At 32.1% G+C, this 20,010-nt stretch overlaps 1 long non-coding RNA gene across 1 annotated transcript; it reads left to right on the top strand.

Moving 5' to 3' along the window:
* Positions 1-13,135: 13,135 nt before the first annotated feature.
* LOC127148529 (uncharacterized) lies at positions 13,136-16,345 on the top strand. The gene is made up of 2 exons (XR_007819561.1): positions 13,136-13,661; positions 15,962-16,345. It is a non-coding gene; the product is annotated as an uncharacterized LOC127148529 (long non-coding RNA).
* The last annotated feature ends 3,665 nt before the right edge of the window (positions 16,346-20,010 follow it).

Raw genomic sequence — 20,010 nt, 5'->3', positions numbered from 1 at the left:
ATTGTTGAAAAAGAGTGTTACTACTAACGCTCCCCATAAGTGTTTTTGCTGCTAGATTGTGTTGGTTCAGGAGAAGTCATTGCTGAAGGTAGATGGTCTTTTAATGATCCACCAATTCTTGTCCACCACATACCGCTTTGCCCAAACTCAGTTCGTGTGTGAGTTGATATGGTAAAAATACCAAATTCCTTCTTATGGACGCCTACCTCTGGCATTATTGTTATTGGCGATGTTGTGGGCACAACTATAGCATGGCCAATGGATAAAGTCAAACTATGTAAGTAGATTTATTTACCTTAGGAATTAGGTATTTATTTAGTTCATTATATTTCTTTTTATTTTTTATTAGGTGATTGATATGTGGAAAAAACATTAGAGCAACACATATGTGGGAGAATTTTGGTATCACTACAATTTTAACATCTCTTTTGATCCTATCAATTTCTTGGGATTATATATATGTAGCCATTTTATTTAAATTAAGAATTTACTACTTGTTTCAATAGGTAAGGACTTTTTTGAAACATACTTTTGATGATTATTTCAAACCATTTGGATGAATATAATTTTTTTTACATTTAAATTTGACGATTTTGATTATAATTATGATTGTAGATTTGGTTGAAAAGTGAATTACATATTTCTTTCCCAGACAACGATAAGGCAAACGGCTTGATCTATAAATATCTATATGAATTATAATTTGATTTTACAATAATATTTGCCAAACAATTCTACAACAAAAAAAAAAATTTGTTATTGGATAAGTGCTATTAGATCAATTATAATGCCATTTATATTACTACAAAAATGCTAAAGAAGATGCATTAACATTAAAATTTAGGCTTGAAAACGGTGTATTTACAACTTTTGTGTATTACAATGAAGAATGCTAATAAAAATAATAAGAGACTTTCAATAACATATTTAAAATCATTATATATGTCATTTACATCGTTTTTTATTGCTATAAAAACGTTTTGATGGTACTTTTTTCAATACAATGAAACGCTTCCATAACATTGAATTAAATCATCATATATCAGCTTTTTATATCGTTATTAATAGCTCTACAAAAATCATTATAAAAAGTCGAGGATTTTCAATAACATCTGCTACGATAGCATTTATAAAACGCTACAAAAAGTCTTTTGTAGCATGCATGTAATTAAAAACTTTCAATAACTCCACTGTAATTAAAAACATCATTCAAACGTTTTGATATCTCTTTTCCAATGCAATAAAAATGCTATCAACTTTTCAATAGCCTTTTTTTCCACCTTATGAAAAGCCTTTATAGCATCATATATGTGCTACCACTGTAGACTTTTTATAGCATTTTGAAGGAAAATCATGAACTTTCGATAAGATAGACCACGATGGGCATTTCAAAAATGCTATTGAAAATCTACAATAGTGTGTTCTTTATGCTATCGTAACTAGTATTTTTTGTAGTGTTTTTGGGTTTGATCTTCAGCTTAGTCTTAACATCATATTGAATGAATAATTTGAATTCTTTAAGTTGTGGAGTGGGTAAGTGGAAATATTACGAATGAAGCTTAATATTGTTATCAATGTTGGTGGTTATAAAATATATGAGTCTAAAATGAATTTTTTGTTTGTTTATGTCTTCGCACAAGTTAGATGAACCTTAGAAGGTCAAGTAAGCAAGATATTTGTATATGTTTAGTTTGTAAGTAATGAAACAAGCAATTCTATTTAAAATATTAGATTTGTATAAATGTGGACATGTTATATATGAAAGTTGATTAATTTATTTGTTTGGTGCAAAAATTGGAGCATTAAATAATATGAATTGGAAAAGGGATTATATTCATTATTAAAATCAAATTCTTTACCTACGATGAATGTCATTAGTTGTGTTTGTATGACATTAACATTAAGTAATTGATCAATCATAATCTAATTATACATAAATGTCAATTTACGTACTCAATAAACGATGCATTGATAATGTCAACATTAGGAATTTATTGACGTTGTAAGCATAATTGTATCCTTCTTCTTCTTCTCACGATGTAAATTAAGTATCCTTAGCTCAAGCAAACAATGTTAACTGAAAACCAATATCATGAAACGTTTAATCATGACACTTTGTTTAAGAGTCCACGGTAGATTAGAAGACTAAAAAAAAGAGTCATGAAGATTGGTAATGACATGTTTTGAGTCAAAAAAGCTAGTTTGTGTTGCAGTGATTTTATCGAACCATGAATTTTCAACTGCATTCTTTTGTTGTTTAGCAAAATTTTCTGTTTCTATGGCTCTTCAACAACATATTAGACTAATTACTGTAATTGACACTAATTATGAGCATCATACCATTTTTAGATAAAAATCAATTTTAATTATATTGGTGTGTGATACACCTTCAATTAAGGTAATACAGCTTTATTAAATGATTGTAGGTGGAATTTGGTTATTTTGGATTAAAAACTATCAGTAACTTGTAAAAATAAAAGACTTAAAGAATGAAAGTTTAATAATTAAAAAAATATATAGTTTAGAAAAAAAAAAAAAACAATATTCACTTGTTGATATATATTAGAAAACCACTATTTTTAGAGTAATTTTGTTATAGTCTTCCTAATATATACACACACATAAACACAATATAAAAGTTTAATTTGTTTTGGTGGAAGCCACGACGGGCAGCAATTAGATATCTATTAGTATTATTGATAGATGTTAGGATAAAAAGTAATTTCTTTTATATCTGTAAACAAGTTATTCATTTTGTTACAATATTTGAAAACATTCCATACAATACAATTGAGGTGGAGTAGTCTGAAACCTTGAACATAAGAAAATATACATTTAGTTATTATTGTTGTACTGTTTTTTGTACCGGAGTTAATAACAGAAAGAAACAACTATGGAAGGATATAGAAGCATAGAGAACACATCAAATTTTGATAGCCCAATTCGATGACACATCATCTACATCATGGGAGCCTTTAGCCGATTGAAAAGATTATAATTTATAAAGATCGAAGAGGATCACAAGTATATAACTTATCAAGAATCAGCTATCTTGAATCATATGACTTTTACAAGATAAAATGTTTGGGCTCTCCCTAAATCACTTTATGTGTGAACAAGAAATTCAATCTAGACCCCCCTTAGATCATATGCTTCATTCTTCATCCTTGTGCTCAATGTACAGGCTCCCATATAAGAGACTCCCCAAAATAATCTTTAATGTTAAGCTCCCCTAACTTGCATGGATCTTCTCAAACAAGTGACTCACAATGGCATAAAAAAAGTGTTGTTCAACACCACACACCACACAAACTGAGTACTTCGTAAAAAAAAAAATCTCAATAAATAATTTTATTGCACGTTTGCCACACTTCCGTCTTCAACCACAACAATATCACACAACCACAAGCTTATATTTTTTAGGTCAAACGTAGTAACAAAACAAAAGCCGACTCCATCAATTTATTAATAAATATTAACTATATATTTATTAATAAATATTACAACTTAAAAAAATATACAACCACAAAAAACATAATATCTTTATTAACCAAAAAATATTAACCATATATATATTAATAAATATTAACCAACATCACAACCAAATCTTCAAAGACAAACTACATATCTTTATTAGTAAATATTATTCATATATTTGTTAATAGATATCAACCATATAGAAATTAAGCTCCAATTTTGCCTTTAATAAAATAAGCCCAACCTAAGTAACAATCTCTCCATTTTTAAGGCAAAACAGAACACATCATCGAGAACCGAAATTAACACAGACCATACAACAATCCAAATAAGCTTTGACAAATTTGTTACATTTATGTAAATTATCCTAATTTTTTTTTTAAATTTTAGACAGTGATTTTTAAGCTCCAATTTCATATCAAAATAATCAAGAGAAATTTAGGAAAATTATTGTAAATGATAAAAATGATGAAAAGTATTTATAAAAATAGCAAAATTTTAAAATTTATCAATGATAAGATATTGATAGATTCTAAAATTTTGTCATATTTTATAAATATTTTGACTTATTTTGTTATATTTGAAAAGAATACAAACGATTTTATAGGTTGACATGGTTGAAGGGTAAGGAAGGAAAAATGTATTTTTGAGGGAAAAAAAAAAGGGTAAAGTTGGAGGTTAGACTATAGCCTTAAATTGATATAGAAGAAAGTAGAAAATTGTTGGGTTGTCTATGTGTGTATTTAATTCCCCATTAAAGAGACACCCCGACTCTCAGCCCATACACACCCTTTATTTTAAACCCTTTTTTCAGCCAAACAAAAAAACGTAAAAATGGAGGAATTAAGTGAAAAAATGAACAGTATGCATAATGAAACTGATTTTGGTAGTCACTCTTGTTTGTGTTTACCAATATTTTGCAACTGTAAGTCCCTGGTGGAAGCTTTCATGTTATTTGTGAAGTTTTTAGGGTTTGAAAAACAACGCACACATACTTCTTATTCACCACCTCAGATACGCCTCCAACGGTGGCCTATACGCTGACCGACGCATGTGTGAGCTTTCCTCTTAGTTTTTCGTCATTCATTTACCTCTCGTGTCTGTGTGTTCATTTTTTAGTTCGTGTAGTTTTAAAATGTTTATATTTCTATCTTTCTACCTATTTTCTTTTGGACTTTTAGAAAGGTGTACGCATATATTTTCAGTTTTTTTTCTTTCTCCTATTTTGGTTTCTACTAGACCGGCCATATCATGAGAGGATGCGCCAGAAATATTGAAGCTTTACTTTATTACATGGACAAAAAATCGTTTTAAAATTTATAATAAATTAAATAAACTAGTCTTCTATATTGTTGGACTCTAATAGTTTTAACATAACTATTTGAAGGTAAACATAAAGAGACTCATTCAACTGAAAAATTAGTTTTGTTCGTTGAAGTTTTATAGAAGTATTGATTTTGCAAAATTGTTTTCATAATTTTGATTTGTAACAAATTTAGACTTTGCGTTACTATAAATATATATCTTCTTTCTTCGTGCATGAAAAATTATTTTATTAATGGTCATCGAAAAGAACCATAAAAAAATATTTTATTTCTATCAAATATATAAGGTGGGCTAAACATTTCCAAAAATTTCTTCACCCCATGTTTTTGGAAATGTTATCTAATTTAAAATTTAATAAAATTGGGAATATATATTGTTTCAAGAACATAAATAAATATTGCAAAGCCAACAAGATTTCTAGTTCAAAACATAATTACGAAGGATTGATATCTTTTGGTACAAGAAAAATATTGCAAATTGTTTTTGATCCCCATTTTGCATAACTTAAATCTTAATAAGCAAGTATACATTAAATTTAAGATATCTAAAGTATACAAAAATTCCACATAGTCAATAATAATGCCCATAGAGTATCAAAGTCTTACCCACAACCAAAATTCGAACGAACTTGATCGGCAACAGATAGAGAATAGGCAACGGGGACACTACTATGGTTTACTACATAAGAATGGAGACAACCAATAAAAGAGAGGAAGCTAGCGATGTAAAATTGAAGTTCATGAATTTCATTCTAATTAGGTCTTATATAGGCTCAAAGTACACCATAAATAACAAACTAACCACCCAAGACGCACAAAAAATAGCAACCCTAAAGAATAACAACAAGAAACTAAATATAATCAATTCTTTTTTTAACACTCCCTTCAACTAAAGGTACGCAAGTTAGTATTTAGTTTAAAGTAATAGAGAAAACCACCCCAAGTAAGCTTTAAAGCTTCATAAAAATGTTGTTAATTTTTTAGGCATGGTTAAAATATCTGCCATATGATTTTCACTCTTATAATAACTTAGATTGACAGTTCTATCATTTGTAAGATCCCTCGAGTAATGGTATCTTACATCAATGTGTTTGCGTCGTCTATACAAGACAAAATTCCTTGAGAGCTTGATTATTGATGTGTTATCACAATGAATGATAGATGCTTCTTATTGCTTATAACGTAAATTCTCAAAAAATGTTCCTCAACCAAATGGCTTGACATGCACATTATGTTGTTGCTACAAGTCTAACTTCTGTTGTAGATAATGAAAACATACCCTAAACTACCCTTTCTATCATTTAAGTCTCCCGAATAATTAGAATCACTAAAACAAACCAGATTTAGTTTTTCTCTTCTTTGATAAAGTATATGCCAAGATCAGGAGTTCCTTTTATGTAACGTAAGATTTTTAAGGCAAAAAGGAGAATAAGATGGTCTGTTGGAGATTTCATAAACAAGCAAATTAAATTTATAGCATACATAATATCCGACCTTGCAGATCTTGAGTACATTAAACTTCCCACCATTTTGCTTATATAGCGTATTGTTGACCTTTTTGCCTTCATGGTCCTTTGTGAGCTTCAAATTGGGTTTAGTTGGAGTTGTGGCTAAGTTGCAATTCTCCATTTGAAACCTGTCCAAGATCTCCCATGCATATTTCTTCTAGTACAAATTATATTACCTCAATGTTGAGAAAAGAATGAAACTTCCCTAAATCTGTCATTTCAAACACCGCCATCGTGGATTCCTTGAATTCTGCAACATAATCAAGTCATTTCTTGTGTAAATCAAATTATCTACATAGAAACATACTATCAAAATCTTGTTTGGATTGTTGAAATTTAATAAAGAGAGCATGTTCCTACAGACATTTTTTCAAATCCAACTTAAATAAAGTAGGCCTCAATTCGACTGTACCAAGCCTTATGAGCTTCCTTCAATCCATACAATGTCATCTTCAAGCGATATACCTTTCTTGCATTACTCTATTGAACATATCCTGGGGGTTGATCTATGTAAACTTCTTCATTCAGTTGTCATACATAAAGGCTGATTTCACGTCCATTTGAAGAATTTTTCAATTGCTTTATGCTGCCAATGATAACACCATTAGATTGGTATCATGTTTTGCAACCGGAGAGAAAACTTCATTGTAGTCAATGCCAATTTGTTCCTTGTACCTCTTTGCAACAAGACGAACCTTGTATTTGTCTACTTTGCCATCTTCATTCAACTGCCTCTTGTAAACCCACTTAACACCAATGGATTTTTGCCCTCTAGGAATTTTTTATAGCTCCTAAATATTGTTTTTTTCAATCGACTTAATCTCTTCATCCATGGTCTTCTTCCATTTTATATATTTGATAGCTTCTTCAAAAATTAATGGATCCCATTCTGATAATAAAACATAATGTTGAAATGCCTCAATAGAAAGATTACCTCTAACCTCATAATCTTCCATCCATGTTGGTCTCCTTCTAACTCGTTGTGATCTTGAAGAAGTTGCACATCCTGTTTGAGACTGAGTAGCCTTAAGTTCAACTAATTCTTGTATTATATTTTCAAGTTGAGGTGTCAAAGATTCATCATTGTCTTCAAAATTTACAGCTACTATTTGTTTCTTTAGAGAATCTTCTGTCCAATTCTAAGTGTTTAGTTCTTCAAATATAACATCTTTCGGCTAATTACAATTTTACCTATAATTCGATTGAATAGTTTGTAAGCCTTTGATTGCTCACTAATGCCATGAAAGACACATTTTTTACCTTTGTCGTGTAGCTTCCTTATCATTAGAAATGTGTGCATATGCAATACACCCGAAAATTTTAATGTGATAATCAGATGGTTTACGTCAATCCCAAGCTTGTTGAGGAGCTATGTTTTTCAACAAAAAAGTGGGACTTCAATTGAAAACATGAACACCCCAATATACTGCTTTGGGCCAAAATTTCTTTAGAACCATCCCGTTTGCAATCATACTTCGAATCATATGTTGAGGATAGTGATTTTTCTTTCGACAACACTATTTTGTTGAGGTGTGTAGGCTGCTGTCAACTAGTGTCGAATTGCATGTTAAGCAAAAGAATTTAAAAATTCTTGTGACATGTATTCTCCTCCACGATTTGTTTGAATGGTTTTTATTTTTCTCCCAATTTTATTTTCAAGAACCACTTTAAATCTCTTGAAAATTGTGAATGCTTCAGACTTTTCTTACAAGAAATAAACCCATGTTTTTGTGGAAAAATCATCAATGAAAGCTATAAAATACTTTTTCTTCCCGTTTCATGCATATTGGGTTTAATTGGCCATATATGCTAGAATGAATCAACTCTAGGGATTTACGTGTTCTCCATACTTTTTATTTTGCAAATCTCTCATGATGTTGTTTGCTAGTAACAAAATCTTCACATACTTTTATGGGAGGAATAAATTGGGGAAGGCCAACCACAAATTTCTTTTGAAAAGGGCTTGCAAACCTTTAAAATTCAAGTGGGCATATTGCAAATGCCAAAGCCATGTGGGGTTCTTGATCTATATTAGTCTTGAAACATAACTCCAAAACTTCTAATTTGAGTGGGAACAACCTTTTCGAGGCCATTTCAACACGAGATATCAATTCTCATCGTGGATCATATATCTCAGAGGTGCTTGCTTTGATAGTTATGACATAACCCTTCTCAAATCATGAACATAAAACATATTTGATATATATGGTTTAAACATTGCTTTTTTTTTTTTTTGTCTTAATTTGAATATTTCCTTTACCCACAAAATTTACTTTAGAATTACCACCAAATGTCACAGTAGAATGATAACTTTCATCCAAAATGAGAAAAAAGAGACTTGTTAACACACATGATTGTTGCAATTAGTGTCTAGATACCATATGTTAGTTTCAAGCTCCTCGTTGTGGTGACACGTCATCAATAGTGTTTCTTGCTCCTTATCCTCTATAAAATTGGATTGCTATATATCATTTTTCATGGTTGAAAGTTGATTGTGCATGCATTCAGACTTGTAATGACCAAACTTATGGCAATGATAACATTGAAGGTTGAATTTATCAATTTTTGAGTTATTGTTGGATGTTTGCTTGTGTAGATCACGTCCACCACCTTCTCCTTTTCCTTGCTACCTTCAACGACCTTGACCACCTGCTTTATTTGATCATCACCCTAAAGAGTTTTAACCATGACTTGAAATTTTTAGAGCTTATTCTTTAGTTGGACCTCTATTTGACGTCATTCTCTACCCATGCACAAGTAAAAAACTTTGTAATTCATAAATTGACACAATGTATCAATATCTTTTGATTCCGCAATTGAACAAACCACATATGCAAATTTAGAATCCATTGGTCGAAGAATCTTCTCAACTACAGCTGCATCTTTAATCTTCTCTCCGTGGATACACATCTTGTTTACTATAGCCAAGGTTCGTGACAAATACCCATCCATGAACTCACCTTGCTTCATTTAAAGAATAAAAAACTCTCTGCAAAGAGCTTGGAGTTGTTGTTTTTTCACCCTCGTTATGCCAACTTGACACTTTTTCCTCATGAAGTCCTAAATTTGCTTGCATGTACCCTTTTGCAAAATGATCTCCAAGGGCACGACCAATGGCTTGGAATAAATAATTATTTGCTTTGAGATTCTTCAATTTCCATTCTTCTAGCTTCTTTTAGTCAGCTTGTAATAAGACAACTCTATCAGTTGATTCATTCACTCCCGCTTTAACAATTGTCTAGTATTCTTTAGACCGTGAGAAATTCCCCATCAACAATGCTCCAACTATCATAATGACCATCAAAGTGGGGCTATTGTCTATGCCTACTAGCTATTGTAGAAGATAAAGGAATGAGAGTTGGTTTAATGGTAAAGAAAAAAGATGTCACAGCTTGGCTCTAATACCACTTGTTAGAAAAGAATGAAGAGAACTAACAAAAGAGAGGAAGTGATGTAAAACTAAAGTGCATAAATTTCATTCTAATTAGGCCTTATATAGGTTAAAAGTACACCATAAACAATAAACTAACCACCCAAAACAAATAGTATAAGACTAGCAACCCTAAAAAGTAGCAACAAAAAAACTAAATATAATCAATTCTATTTTTAACATGTTCGTAGTGGTGGCTAAAATTAGTTTGAGAGGGATATAAAGAGATATATTGAGAGAGAGAAAAAATGAATGCAAAGGAAAGAAGAACATAAGGAAATCGATCGCCAACAATGAATGACAATTGAATCATCGTAAAGGCCCGAGCAATATCTGCCAACTGAAAGGTGACGGGTTTCTTGTGCGTAAGAGGGAGAAGTCAAGGAGGGGAGTCTCCAACAAGCTTCAAAAAAGGAAAAATCCAATTTAAATTTCTTTCCTTCTACTTTTGATCTTTTTAAACCCTAACAACCAAAATTTTACCCAAATTAATTTTTCTTTATAATTATTTATAACTTTCTATCAAATCTAGTAAAGAGAAATATAAATTTATAAAAGATTCTTATCATAAATAGAAAAAAAAACTTGAAACTATTTACAAAATATTGGAAAAAGAAAACTCAAATGAACTATAGAGAACTTAATGATTTCACTCTGATTTATAAACAAATTTAACTTTTTTGCTGTATTTGAAAATGACCCATTTATAAAGATACCATTAAACCCAAATTTGAAACTTCTCTTTCCTTTGTTAATCTAAATCTACCAAATTTCTAACATTTTACCAAAATGGAAAAATCAAAATTTAAGAACTTTCTCCTCTGTTTGTAATCAATTGATTTAAAAATTTGAAAAATTAAAATAATCAAATCAATCAAACTAAAACTAATAATTAAATTCCAACTAGCGGTTTCATCTCAATGCAAATTAATAAAAAATTATACTTTAATTGATTGAGAACTAATGCCCGTATGGATCGTGTTCATTAATGATATACTAGTTTACTTGGTTGGTAAGGAAGCTCATGAGGAACATCTGAAGATTGTTCTATAGATTCTACGTGATACACAGTTGTAGACTAAGTTTAGGAAATGTGAGTTCTGGCTGGAACAAGTAGCATTCTTGGGGCATGTAATTTTAGCAAAAGGAGTTAGTGTTGATCCACAAAAAATGGAAGCAGTTGTCAATTGAAAAAGACCAACCAGTGCGTCAGAAGTACGTTGTTTCCTAGGTTTGGCAGGATATTATAGACATTTTATTGAGGATGTCTCATGATTGGCATTACTCTTGACAGCTTTGACATGGAAGAATGTTAAGTTTGAGTGGTCAGATAAATGCGAACAGAGTTTTCAAGAATTAATAAAGAGATTAGTCGCAGCACCTATTCTGGCACTCCCTATAATAGAGAAGGACTATGTGATTTATTGTGACACTTCAAGGCAAGGATTAGGTGTGTGCTTATGCAAGACACGAAGGTTGTAGCTTATGCTTCAAAGCAATTGAAGCAGCATGAGTGTTATTATCCGACCCATGATATCTAGGTAGCGGCAGTTGTTTTAGCACTGAAGATCTGAAGACACTATTTGTTCGGGAAAAAGTACCATATTTTCAGAGATCATAAGAGTCTGAAGTAAAGAGCTAAATCTGATATAAAGGTGATGGCTAGAACTTATTAAAGATGATAACTGTACTATAGAGTACCATACAGGTAAGGCTAACGTAGTAGCAGGCGCGCTAAGTAGGAAGTCAAGGCTTTTGAAGAGTGCTTTATGTAGTATTTGAGTTCTTTGTTGAGTGAGTTAATAGGTTCCAAGACAGTAGTGACTGCGGAGGATTCAAGAAGTCTCTTAGCTCAATTTTAAGTAAGGTATTCTTTAGTAGCTGAGATTATGAAAAGACAGTCATAGGACAGAAATTTACAATAGAAGCTAGGAAAATCCAAGGAAGGCTTAGAGGTGGAGTTTGAACTCAGTACAGATGGAGCCATTGTTAAACATGGAAGATGATGTGTTCTAAATATCAATGAGCTTAAGGAAGCTATTCTAGAAGAAGCTCACAGTTCAGCTTATATTATGCATCTAGGTAGCACCAAGATGTACAGAACTTTAAAGAAGACATATTGGTGGCATGGAATGAAGCAAGAGATAGCCAAATATGTTGATAGATATTTGATCTGTCAATAGGTTAAACCAGTGAGATAAAGGCCTAGAGGACTCCTCAATCCTTTCCCAATGCCGGAGTGGAAATGGGAGCATATTACTATGGATTTTCTGTTTGGATTACCTCGTACATTCAGTGGACATTATGGTATATGGGTAATAGTAGATAGACTTACTAAGACAGCACAATTTATATCGGTGAGAAAGATATCTACGTTAGATCAGCTAGCAAGATTATATGTCGACAAGATTGTGAGTCAGTATGGAGTGCCAGTGTCCATAGTTTCAGATAGGGATCTGAGGTTTACTTCTAAATTTTTGCCTAGTTTTCAGAAGGTAATGGGACAAGGCTAAAGTTTAGCACATCATTTCATCCCTGGACAGATGGTCAGTCTGAAAGGACCATCTAAACCTTAGAGGACATGTTAAGTGCATGTGTCCTTTAGTTTAAGGGATGTTGGGATACCCACTTGCCAATTATGGAGTTTGCTTATAATAACAACTATCAGTCTAGTATCGGTATGGTATCGTATAAAGCCTTATATGATAGACCATGCAGAACTCTTGTGTGCTGGAATGAAGTGGGAGACCGGAAGTTAGTAGGTCCTGAGTTGGTTCAGATTACGACAAAGAATATTAGGTTAATCAGATAAAACCTAAGAATAGCCCAAGATTGACATAAAAGTTATGTAGATAAGCGACGAAAAAACTTAGAATTTCAAGTTGGAGATCAAGTTTGATTGAAATTATCTCCATGGAGAGGTGTTATTCGTTTTGGAAGGAAAGGTAAGTTAAGTCCTAGGTATATTAGGCCTTATTAGATAATAGAATGAGTGGGTCCAATAGCCTACAGACTTGAACTGCCAACAGAACTTACTCCAATACATGATGTTTTTCATGTATCTATGTTAAGGAAATATATACTAGATCAATTAGATGTGTTGTGAGCTCAACCAGTTGAGTTGAAAGAAGATTTGAGTTATGATGAAGTAGTTCGAATCCTCGACAAAAAAGAACAAATTTTGAGGAACAAGATGATTCCACTCGAAAAGGTTTTGTGGAGACATCACGGAGTGGAGGAGGCAACTTCGGAACCTAACATTTTTCAGTTAACACTACAACAAATCTGGCCTTTAATGTCGGGTGGAAAAAATGAAAAATGGGCTTTAATGTCGGTTTTCAAAAAGCGGATGTTTAATGTCGGTTTTAAACCGACATTAAAGAAGGAGCTTTAATGTCGGTTTAAAACCGACATTAAACGACCCCCTTTTGAAAACCGACATTAAAGCCCCTTTGTAATTTCTTTTTTATTTTTTTTAATTTGGTAAAAAATCAAGTTTCCTCTCTCTATATAAATTCTCCTCCTCTCTTCTTTTTCCTCTTTAGTCGTCGCCTTTTCCCCTTTCCATCAAAACCCTAAACCTTTTCCCCTTTCCATCAAAACCCTAAAGGTATTCCATCCAATTCGACGAAATTTTGGTGTTTGTCCGTCGTTGAGAAATGTCTTTCAACATCAACCGGTTCAATCCTCAATCAGCCGTCGAGAAAGCGGTTTCAGTTATCGGCTTCGGCTACGATCTCTGTAACGATTTGCGATTGTCTTCTTGCAAGCCGGGTCCATCGGGGTCTAAGCTGATACTTCATTCGAAGTAGAGACCTTGTACTTCCGGCTGGCGTTGTCGTCCCTAATGTTCCTACTTCCATCAACTGTGATAAAGGCGAGCGTACCCGATTCCGGTCGGATGTCATCTCCTTCAATCAGGTAAATTTCTTTGAAATGGGTTTTTGCTGTCTTTAGCTTAGAATTCTCTTCGTTTTCTTGTTTTTTTTTCTTTTGTTGGCTTCATAGAACGAACTGGGTTTGTTTTTTTTTTTTTTTGGATTTTTTCAAACAAGTGCAATCTTGGGATATCTTCATCATCCTTTCATATTTTGTTTTAGTCAAGCAGTGTAGGGAAAGAAAAAGTCATCTTATTAGGGAAAGCTTTATATTAGGGGTTTATTTTAAAAAGATTTGTTGGGTTGGATCCCATACCATCAATGTTCTTTGATGTTTGTTAATTATTAGAGCAACTAAAATAGAAGTTTTTGTTGTTATTTGATTTTGAGTGCACATCGGACAATGCCATGGCTTAAATGTCATGGGTTAAAGCGTTTGTTATGTGTTTTAAGTATTTGCTGGAGGAGGAGCGTGGGTATTGAGAATGAGGGAGAGAGAGCATTAGATAGATATAGATTTGGAGCAATTAATAAGAGGAATGGAGGGGTGGGGGGATGAAAATGAGAGAAAATATAATGTAAATTGTAAAGGGAAAGCATTGATCATATCGTATTGTTGGTGGCGTGCCGTTTGATTGTGACCCTTTACCAAATCCCCTCCCCAATGGCCCCATCCGCCGTTTCCCTCTTAATACCAAAAACCTTAATTACATCATCAATCAAACAAACAAACTCATTCACTCCTTAATCCTTTATTAATTAACTTAATCAATCCATTTCCATGCTCTTTTTCTAACTTTTTTTTGTAATCTTCTACTTGGAATTAATATTTTATTTCCCACCGAAAAGTCCCCTTTCATTTGTTGCTATGCCCTTTCTTATATCATCATATTAATTGGTATAGTCTTTTTTAAAAATATATATATATAAAGAAAAGAAAAGAAAAGAAAAAAAAAGAAGGTGGATATTGCAAAATCTTGTAGGAGGGTGTAGTTGTAATGAAATAATTAAGATTAGAAAAGAGAAGTAATTTGGTGAAGAAAAGAAATGATTTAGGGGAAGGAGAAGGAGAAGGAGAAGGAGAAGGAGAAGGAGAAGGGGATGAGGATGGGGGATGCGATTAATTTAGGAAAGGAAAGGAAAGGAAAGGAAAGGAAAGGGCAGGAAAGATAAGAATAGAGAATGGGGACCACAGAGTTTGGATGAAAATAATATTTTGGATTTTTAGAACCAAATATTTTGGATTTGTTTTCTGTCCTTTCACTGATTTGGTAAATTTTTTTTGCTTGAATTGTTGAACTTTGATTTATCATACCTTTGCCTAGCTTTATGAGGTTGTATGGGTTTGTATCTCTAATTTTCTGAAGTTTCCTTCGTCATTTTTGGATGCTAGATCAAATATCTGAAGGAAGATTGCTTTTCTTTTTTTTTTTTCTTTTTTTTTTCATATATGGTTTAGCTTTCCATCCCCTGTACTGAGAATGGAGACTTAACTATGTCATTTTGAGGTTGATGTTGGAAACCAGACAACATAGGGCACCCACTTCTCCTTTTAACGACTGAAAGAAAACCTCTTCATGTTGTGGATAGTGAAGGCATTATTAGTCAGTTGAATGGGAGCATAAGAGGTGGCACTTTGTCAATATCTAAGTTTAATTTTCTAAGAAAAGTTGGAATTGATGAATTTTCCAACTGTTTAGTGCAATATTGGATATCAGTAGTTGAAAGTTTTTGAGTCCTTATGATTTATAATCTTGATCATGATAATAAGTTGCAAGAACTGTTTAAATTGTGATAGTTAACATTTTTTATATTGAAGCTTAAAAAACTAGAAATCAAAAGTGTTCTAAATCCTTTCATCAGATCTCTCAAGCTTTATAGTTTGTGGGTGAGTAGTGATCTCCCTTCTTGTGCGTGCCTCTTAGATGCTTCTTTTGTTATTTTCGGTTCATGCATCATCTTTTGCCATATTGATAAGTGTTATTGAGATACAACATACATGCTCTCTTTGTTGGGTAGTTTGAATTAAAAAATGTGGTACAAACTGGTATTGAGTCTTGGAATTCTGGAGATTGCTTAAATCTGAAATTTGTTTTTTGGCCAGGTGCATAATTCAAAAACCATGTCTTTAAATTTAGAGGTACCTCCTTCAAAGGGTTGTGAGAAAGTTATATTATCAGAAGAACAGCATATGAAGGTATTTCTGACAGTTACAGCCTCTTTTAGCCTCTTCATACCAGTGCAACTGTTAATTGCTGCTAATCTAGAGACGAAGAAGGTTGAAATGCTGCCATTTTTTAGTTGCTTGACTCTTACAGTTTTCCTTTATTTCATCCTTTACAGATATGTGAGGTGCGAAGGCTTTTAGGACCCTTGTCGGGCAAATCATCAATTTACTGTTCGGATCCATCCGTTTTGAGATATCTAAGAGCAAGAAACTGGAATGTGAAGAAGGCAACTAAAATGTTGAAAGCAACTTTGAAGTGGAGGACAGAATACAACTTTGGTTGAAAGCTAAGCGATTGTGTAGAAATGGTCAAGCGACCGTTGAAGATTGAAGACTGAGAAGGCATTTAGGATTTTTAATTATTTAATTCTTGTATTAGAATCTTTTTTCATGTACTATTGTAGAATTGTATATATAAACATAATATTAATATTTTATTTTGTGTATTCAAATGTAAAAGACAAATGTTATAGTTTCTAACATAATATGAATTTCATTGATTTGTTGGCGTGTGAAAAATCTACATTGACCCAATGTCGGTCTATAGGACAATAATGTAACAATTAAATAAAAATAAATTTGTAAAAATGAATAAAACCGACATATCAGAGTTCAACCGACATTAAAGGGCTTCAATAACACTATCAAAGATGTTGGTTGAAAACTGACAAACCGACATTAAAGAGGGCTTTAATGTCGTTTTTAAACCGACATTAAAGCCCAACCGACATTAAAGGGCTTCAATAACACCATCAAAGATGTCGGTTGAAAACTGACATTAAAGGCCTTTAATGTCGTTTTTAAACCGACATTAAAGAGGCCTTTAATGTCGTTTTTAAACCGACATTAAAGCCCAACCGACATTAAAGGCCTTTAATAACGCTCACAAAGATGTCGGTTGCCAAGTGACATTAAAGGCCTTTAATGTCGGTTTTAAACCGACATTAAAGGCCAAAATTCTTCTAGTGTTAAGGACATTTAAATTCCGAAGACCGAAATTTTCTAAGGGGAAGGTAAGTTGTAAAACCGAGATTCTCTTTAGTTTTTTTATATAAAAGGAATAATAGAAAATGAAAATTAATTATATAATATCTTTATATAATTAAAGATTTTATTTTAAAAAAAAGAGAGAGAAAAGAAAAGATAGAAGAAAAGAAAGAGGAAAAGAGGGAAGATTTTTTTTTTTTATAAATAAACTTTTAATTATATAAAGATATTATATAATTAATTTCCATTTTCTATTATTCCTTTTATATAAAAAGAAATACTAAGAGAATCTTGGTTTTACATTATATGTTTTAAAAACAGATTTCAAAAAGACTATGTTATGTTAAATTGAATGCTATGGCTACATGTTATGAATGTTTCAAGGTTTTCAACTATGTTTTATCTTAGCCCGAATCTTCCATGAGACCTATGTGCATATGTGGTTGACTAGCTTATTTTAACTATGGGACATCTAGAAACGTATAATTTATTATGCCTTAAAGGAGGAGGATAATAGTGAAAATTGTATCCTATCGACTGTTCCATCTTAGGATGAAAAGGTTTAATACTGCTTGCGTGGCTATGGATCATGTTTTCAAAGCTTTATGCACTGTTACTAAAAGTTCAATGTTTCCAAGTACCATGTTATGAAATGAATTTCTACTGCTGAATGTTTATTAAGCTAAGGTTTTATGCTAAGCTAATTATGAAAACAAGTTTTATAAAAACCATCACTCACTCAGTTTTTTGACTTGCCATTTCAAAATATTTTCCTTCTTTCCAGGTACAGATTGTGCATATCTGAGTGCGGGACTTACTGCTACCAAGCCAATTACATTTTAGTTATCAAAAGGAGTTATTATGCTAAAATGAGTCATCCTAGTAGAATTAGATAGACGTGAAAACTTTATGATTTTTATGCCCTTACTTTTTGTTAAATCTGCTTTTATAAAAGTCATTTTTCCAAGTGGACTACATCTTAGTTTTGTTTTTCCATAACTACTAAAAGACTTCAGTTTGCAAATTTTTTAGAAGTTCGAGGTTAAGAGTTAGTTGGTGTCATTTAAAGGAGAATGATATCAGTTGACATGCATCACGTCATCTTTCGGGTCTAGAGTAAGTGATCTGCGAGAGGGTGTGATAGTTAAATCTTTTGAAGTGAGATAGTAGAAAATTATAGAATTTTTGCCCCTAATTTTACATCTAGTTTTCATAGTATCATACTTCTACTAATTAATTTTTGTCTAAAATAGCTCTTCCTTAATACCATCCAAACTCTGATTGGGAAAAGTGGATTTTAGACCATGTTTAATTCATTTTAGACCATCCAAACTCTTTCCTCTTTTAACCCTCTTCCATCACATCACTTTTCTATTTCCAAAATATCAATATCTTTTTCTTTATAATTATGTTTTAAAAAATATAATTATCTTTTTTTCATAACAATTATATATATATATATATTCACATATATATAATTATAAGTTATCTAACAAAATTTCTACTCTCCAACTTAATTAAGTAAACACCAAAAAATTAAATCTTAATAAAATATGACAATTAGGTTGAGAAAATACCTCATAATTTTTGGGGTGTTACAGTCTTTCTGCCTTAAGGAACTTTTGTCCTCGAAAGGTCAAATCCTCAAACAACTCTAGGTAATGAGCTCTCATGTCATCTTCTCACTCCCACGTAGCCTCTTTAACTTGATGATTCCGTTATAAAACTTTTCCTAATGCAATCCCTCTATTATGAAACATCTTTACCTCTCTAGCTAAAATTTCTTGCTATTTATAGCTCAAATTCTCAAGAATTCACAATGGTTCGTACTTTACTATGTGAGACGAATTTGTCAGGTACTTTCTCAACATTAAACATGGAAGACATTATGAACAACAAATAGTGATGGTGGCAATGTCAATCGATATGCCACAGGACTAATTCACTCCAAAATCTCAAACGATCCAACAAAACAAGCACTCAACTTTCCCTTTTTGTTGAATTGTAGTGCCCTTCATAGGTGTCACTTTGAAGAACATCTTATCTCCCACTTCGAAATCAAGATCTTTCCATCTTATATCAGCATAACTTTCCTGTCTACTTTATGTTGACTGCAACTCTAATCTTCTATATAGACTCATTAGTAGACTAAACTAACTCAGGACCAATCAATCTCTGCTTACCAACCTCATCCCAACAAACAGGGGATCTACAACATATAGGATCTCAAAAGATGGCACACCAATGGTAGCCTAAAAACTATTATTATATGCGAACTCTATGAAATGCAAGTGAGAGTCCTAACTCCTTATAAATTCCAATGCACAAGCTCGCAATATATCATCAAAAATTTTGTCCAAACGCTTTGTTTGACCATCAGTTTAAGGGTGAAATACTATACTAAAATCTAATCGTGTGCTTAAAGTAGTCTAAAGTCCTTTCTAGAACTTATAAATGAAATGAATGTCTCTATTAGAAACAATTGATATGGGTACACCATGTAGTCTCACTATTTGCAAGACTTGTAGTTACGATAAGAAGTAAAAGTTTGACAAAGTGTCTTAAAATAGGTGTTTTTGGTGGTCTATGCGAGAAGAGGTTGGTTAGTTCGTGAGAAAGGTTATGCGACAATATTTTTTAAAGTTGTGTTTTTATGTGATTAAGGTGTTTCACGAGATGGAGAACAAGGAAAGAATAAATAATGAAACTTCCCAGAAATTTCCTAAAGTTTGCTTTATGAGCCACGTGGAGAGTTTAAGTTAAGCAGGATGAAGTTAAACCTTAAGCCTACACATGCACCTCTAAAAATAGGAGTTGGAAAGCTGATAAGAGATTAAAGGTGACTAAGCTTGTTTATGAAGTAGTATAAATAGAAGTCTTCAGCCAGATTATTAAGGATTGTTATTTAAAATATTTAGAAAGAAACGACAAAGTGTTGAAGTGCTGCCAAAGTGCCTACGCAAGAAGAAAAATAAAAGAAGTAATTTGTGTTTGAGTAATCAAGTAGTGTAAGTGTTTTCTTCAAAGTATTTATATGATTTCAAGCTTTCTTTATAAATTCTTTGATGATTTCAATTTGAAAATTTTTAAAAACAATTATATGAAAAGTTTATGCTATGATTCAAGCATGTTTTATATGATTTCAATGATTGAGGAAATGATGTTAAAACAATTAGTC

Source organism: Cucumis melo, chromosome 3 (genome assembly GCF_025177605.1).
Source record: "Cucumis melo cultivar AY chromosome 3, USDA_Cmelo_AY_1.0, whole genome shotgun sequence".
Lineage (NCBI taxonomy): Eukaryota > Viridiplantae > Streptophyta > Magnoliopsida > Cucurbitales > Cucurbitaceae > Cucumis > Cucumis melo.
The sequence above is the reverse complement of the archived record's forward strand: the minus strand, read 5'-3'. Positions and strand labels throughout refer to the sequence as shown.